The sequence below is a fragment of the Micropterus dolomieu genome, linkage group LG19 (genome assembly GCF_021292245.1).
Source record: "Micropterus dolomieu isolate WLL.071019.BEF.003 ecotype Adirondacks linkage group LG19, ASM2129224v1, whole genome shotgun sequence".
Lineage (NCBI taxonomy): Eukaryota > Metazoa > Chordata > Actinopteri > Centrarchiformes > Centrarchidae > Micropterus > Micropterus dolomieu.
This window is the reverse complement of record NC_060168.1, coordinates 10,655,717-10,661,638: the sequence shown is the minus strand read 5'-3', so window position 1 is coordinate 10,661,638 and position 5,922 is coordinate 10,655,717. Positions and strand designations below refer to the sequence as shown.

Genomic DNA, 5,922 nt, shown 5'->3' with positions numbered 1-5,922 from the left:
TAAAAAAAGATATGGTTTATGGTTCACTTGTAATAAATTCTATATATATATTAGCAGTCCCTGTCTTTACTACTTACTGAAAAGCTAATCGTATACCAAAGATAAAACATGAAACATTAAAACTGAACTCTTGCTTAAGAACATCAGTCTAGTATAAGTTAAAAAGTGAAAATACTCCCAACATGTTTCGCATGAAATCATGCAAATTATGCAGTGTATTTCTGTGTTTGCAGGAGTATTTTTACTTTCTACCTTATACTTTAAGATAAATAAGGAGCCATACACCCAGTACCCATATACTGTATAACAGAACGTGAAGTTCCTGAAGAGTGCCTTGTTTGCTGCTCTGATATAAGTCTAGTTTAAACATAGAAACAAAGAATGATCTGCACAGAGTAATTAGGAATCCCACTAGGTGGGTTTTATTGTGACCTTACAAACTCTGAGGTCTCAGAGCTGACCGAATGCACATGTAGTAAATAGGTGAGTCTATACAATGTAAACCACACAAGAGCTTCTCAGAGATCGCAATAAATGACACCTCCTACAGGGCTTCAAAACTATTCAGTGTGCAGATAATTCTTTGTTTTTCACTACAGAGTAACTTCTCAGTCAATGTCACATTTGTCTCTTAAAGAAATGTCAAAATAAAACAGTATATAACATCAACCTTTCATTTTTTAATTTCTACTAACATATAGGCATCTTAATATTTTCATTTACAGCTGTTAACTATAATATTGTTTAGATCAGACTATTTAAAATTAAAATATGAAACTGATGATGAATGAAGAATGATTTTATTATGTATAATTAGTCTGATACACTTTATAACAAAGTATTCCTAATACACAAGCAATAGTTTAATAAATTAAACTCTTGTCTGCATTCATGAAAACATCAATATTAAAAGGCTACAAATGTAAAAGTAGTTTTGTACGACTTGAAATGTGTTGAAAGTTATTATAATGATAGAAACTGTTGATAAGAACCCAGTGTCATAATTTCAGGTCAGTAGTGTTCAGGTGTTGTGAGTAAAAAGAAAAGCAGGAGCTGAAGAGCTGGAAGCTGGAGCTGTTCTCTCCTGAAGAGCTGGACACAGCTACTCACATCTGGAGGGTTCTGCAATCAGCTCCTCTGGCACCTGTAAAGGCAACAATGGGTAGACAGTTGAGCAGCTTCTTCCAAAGAGCCATAAAGCTGCTGAAGTCTGAGATCGCCTCAGCATGAAAACCTCTCTCGCGTGTGACAGTAATTAGGGGTGGCAAAGTGAAATACACCGTTTCCTAATATGTGCAATATACGGTTTTCTGCTGGACACTGTGCAACATTAACTACTCAAGTTAGATCTTATTGAACGTTTATTATAAGGATCTTATTTTATATTTCTTATTGAACTGTACTACCTTTTTTGGCAAATTCTAACAAACCAAACAAACTCAGTGTTGGCTCTCACACACATAATTTCTCGCCTTAACTAAACCATCGCCCTAGTTACAGCCCAGCTACAGCATTTTTACCAGCATTATATGCCCTCCCTCAGAGGGGTGTGGAAAGATGAAATAGCTGCCACGTACACCTTGAGGGTGGAAGGGGAAAGATCAGCAGAGAACCGGTCCTGGAGGAACTCAAGTACCTGAACCATCGGGCAGGTAACAGGGTCCACCGACCGCTCCCTACACCAAGTGGAAAAAAGACTCCACTTCAGGCCGTACATCCTCCGTGTGGACGGGGCCCTGGAGCTGAGGAGGGTCTCGACTGCTCCGGCTGTTAGACCCGCCTCTAGGTACTGTGCCCCATCAGGGGCCAGATCCACAGTTGCCATATGGCGGGACAAGGGTGAAAAACCCGGCCCTGCGCCTGGGACAGCAGGTCTCTCCTCAGAGGTACTCGCCACGGCGGGCCGTCCAGGAGCGACATGATGTCTGAGAACCACACCCGGGTTGGCCAGAACGGGGCTACGAGCAGTAGGCCGACATTGTCCTGGCGAACCCGAAAAGCATACAGACGTAGCCTCGGCCACGAATGTACCATGGCGTCCAGACCCAACGGGGCTGGAGGAACGAGAGAAAACCATAGCGGGCAGTGCGTAGTCTCTTGAGACGCGAACAGATCCACGTCTATGGGGCCGAACTCTTCGCACAAGAGCTCCACCACTTCGGGGTGAAGTCTCCATTCCCCGGGCCTCAGCCCCTGCCTCGACAGCAGGTCTGCTCCCTGATTCTGCGTCTCTGGGAGATACATCGCCCTGAGCGATAGTAACCTCTGCTGGGACCACAGGAGGATCTGACACGCCAGTCTGTACAGAGGGCGTGAGCGCAGACGGCCCTGGTGATTCAGATAGGCCACCACCGCTGTGTTGTCGGAACGAACCAGGACGTGGTGGCCTTGGAGATCAGGCAGGAAACTCCTTAGAGCCTGGAACACCGCCAACATCTCGAGACAGTTGATATGCCACTCGGATTGATGCACCTGCCAGGATCCCCTTGCAAAGCGGCCGTCCATGACCGCACCCCAGCCCGTGAGGGAGGCGTCTGTCGAAATGACCAGCCGGCGACAAGACCCTCCCCTCCCCACGGGCCCCTGGGACAGGAACCAAGTTTCCTTCCAAACTGATAGGGAACGAAGACACTTGCGCGTAACCCAAATCAGACGGAGAGGATTTCCCCTCGGGGAAAAACCCTTGGTCCTTAGCCACCACTGCAGGGGTCTCATGTGCAGCAGTCCAGATGGTATTACGCTGGACGCAGCCGCCAGGAGACCCAACACTCGTTGAAAGTGTTTTATAGTGATGGCGTGGCCTAACTTCACCCCTTTCACGGCAGCCAATATGGTGTCGACACGTGCCGGAGACAATTGTGCCCGCATCGTTGTCGAATCCCCTACTACCCCTAGGAACGTAGTCCGTTGGGTGGGCGCCAGCACACTCTTCTTTGCGTTGAGCCTCAGCCCTAAACGCCGCAGATGAGCCAGAACGACATCTCGATGCCGAACCGCCAACTCTCGAGACTGGGCTAGGATGAGCCAGTCGTCGATGTAGTTGAAATCCGGATGCCCTGGAGCCTCAGCGGGGCCAGTGCTGCATCCATACACTTGGTGAATGTGCCAGGCCGAATGGAAGAACCCGATACTGGTAAGCCACACCCTCGAAGGCGAACCTCAGGAACTTCCTGTGAGAAGGACGGATGGAGACGTGGAAATAGGCGTCCTTTAGATCTATCGTGACGAACCAATCCTCGGATTGGATGTGCGTCACGATGGCGGGGATGATGAGCATCTTGAACCTGAATCTCCTCAGAGACCGGTTAGAACCCGCAGATCCAAAATAGGGCGCAGCCCTCCGTCCTTCTTGGGGACTATGAAGTGGCTGTAGAACCGGCGTCTCTGCCGGGGGGGGGAGACACGTTCCCCGGCCTCTTTCCTCAGCAGAGTAAGAACTTCCTGTCCCAACACCGGACCTTGCTCCAGGCGGACCACAGTCCAAACCACCCCGTTGAATTTTGGAGGGCGGGTTTTGAACTGCAGTCGAAACCCATCTATGGCATTGCGCAGGACCTACGGAGAAATGTTCGTCAGGCTCCGCCAAGCCTCTGCAAAGTCTGCCAACGGAACCAGCCGCTCAGGGCTGGTGAGGTGCCTGCTGGGGGTGCGGGAGGGGAGAAAGACTCCCCTACCCCGGTCTTCCCTGAGCTCCGTCGGGACTGGATGACGGTCCTCAGATCGCGTCTCTCAGAAGGCTGAGGGTGAGAGCGCCGTCTTGCTGCCCCAGCTCCTCGGGGGGGGGCCCCGAGAAGCGACACTCTGCTTCCTCTCCTCTCCGTAGGATCTCGTAGAGGGAAGGGACCTACGCCTGGCAGCCTCAGCTGCCTTGGGTCCAGACCGGCGAGGGAGGTACTGGCGGAACGCTTCGCCCTGCGTCTAACGCTCCGTGGTTCTGCGAAGCTCCGCCAGATCTTCCTCAGAGGGACCCCCCCCTCTGAACCATCTCCTGTAGCAGGTCGGCTTGGTAGGCTTGAAGCACCGCCATGGTGTGCAAGCTCGCACCTGCCTGGCCCGCTGCCATGTACGCTTTCCCCACGAGTGTAGATGTGGTGCGACATGGCTTGGAGGGTAACGCCGGCTTCTCCAGGGAGGACACAAGTCGAGGGGAGAGATAGCTCGCAAGCGCATCCTCCACCCGAGGCATAGACTTCTTCTTCAGATAAGACACACTGCTTGTAGGACTGGAGCTTTCTTCAAACAACATACAGAGTGCCTGCTGAATAGAAAAAAGCTAATGATGAGTGTGTACAGGTGTGCTTTATAATCCTCCGGTTATTCCGTCACACCTTACCGTTCTAGCAACAAGCCAATAGGATTGGAGTGATTTCATTCACGTTCAGACCTGCTACGCCTAGAGGCGTTCCCATAGTGTCGTAACCGACGCAGTTCGAGTTCCCTCGAAGGGGAACTGATCGTTCTGTCTAGTTCAAGCAACTGTAGCCTATATCACGTCCTACTCTCATTTGCGCAGGTCCAAAAGATTATCTATAACTACAGGTTAAAATAACTTTCTAAAGTGTGTCTTTCACCGTGATTTGTTTTCCTCCATGGATTATTTACCTCCCTGTAGCGGCGCGCCTGTGAATTAGCTCGGCCGGAAAGTGAAAGTGAAACTTAAGTTCGGTCCGACATCGTTTTCTTGCTACCTTTCGTTATAATGTGTAAGTTACTATTTTCTGTTAGTTTAGTGGTTTATATTGAGTTTACCACAGCAGTGTATGAGTAAGGGCGGGGCAATATGGACAAAAATAGTAAAATCATTATTTTATCATTATTTTTATTATTATAAGTTTAAAGGCTGAAGAAACCAGATGGTTAATTGTCCTTTTTAACTTTTCTTTACGGTCACAACATGACAGACACTTGATACTAAAAAGCAGCCTGGTATCAAACAGTGGATCACTTCACAGAGCTGAGGTAGATCATTCAAAACAACAAATATGCATGAGAAAAATTAAGTAAAATCTTTTTTCAGTCCCTTTTCCTCAATAAAATAAATATCTTAATAGAAAAGAAAGTGCTAATTTGTTTGTTATTCAAATGAATTAATTCAAATATTTATTGAACATTTGTATATTTTTATTGAGGAAGATTGTATCACCATAATTAACATTATTGTTTTATTGCCCTCTAGTTCACGTTCACAAACGGAAACGATCAGTTCACCAAAAACATGAGCAGGATCAATAATCTACAATGTTTGAGCACGTTTATGCACAACACTGAATGGACACACTGTCCAGGCTCCTGTCTGCGCTGTCAAACTTTTGGATTTTATTTGCAGAAGACTGCGACCAGTACATATTTCCACACAAGTAGTTGTTGTATGTGGATAGACAACACATTTGCATCCATGTGGTCATGGTGTCCCTGACCACCTCCAGAGATCGTTTTGCTGATTGGATCACAATCTGTCCTCAATGCGTCTCGAGTGCATTTACACATGTACTTTCATGTGGTCAAGTGCTACCCGATCACAATCTGCATATTCCAAATCGGAGAACATAGAGGCTGTTTACGCCTAGCATTAAAATGTATTTTGGGTGATCAAAGTCATTTACCTGTGGTGAAAATAAAACTGCCAAATATGGCATTGCGTAGTTCATTAAGAGATCAAACACGCATCTCTTTTCTATCAAAGAAATTGTTTCAAAATTTGAGGTCTTAAATTTATATTTGTTGAGGTGCAAGAACCCTGTTAGGGCTGCTCGTATCTGGCTAATTAGCGTAATGAGCTAAGCTAACAACCTATATACCAACAGCAATACCTGTTAAATGTTGTTAACACATAAATAAAATACAAGAATTTCACTCACCATGTGAGAACACGGACATCCTGGAGGTTCTCTCTCCAATAAACTGCACAGCCTGTCATTATTC

General features: G+C 46.8%; 1 pseudogene; it reads right to left on the bottom strand.

Annotated features, from left to right (window-relative positions):
- Window positions 1-1,714: 1,714 nt before the first annotated feature.
- LOC123958171 lies at window positions 1,715-4,100 on the bottom strand (annotated as a pseudogene).
- Between the last annotated feature and the right edge of the window lie 1,822 nt (window positions 4,101-5,922).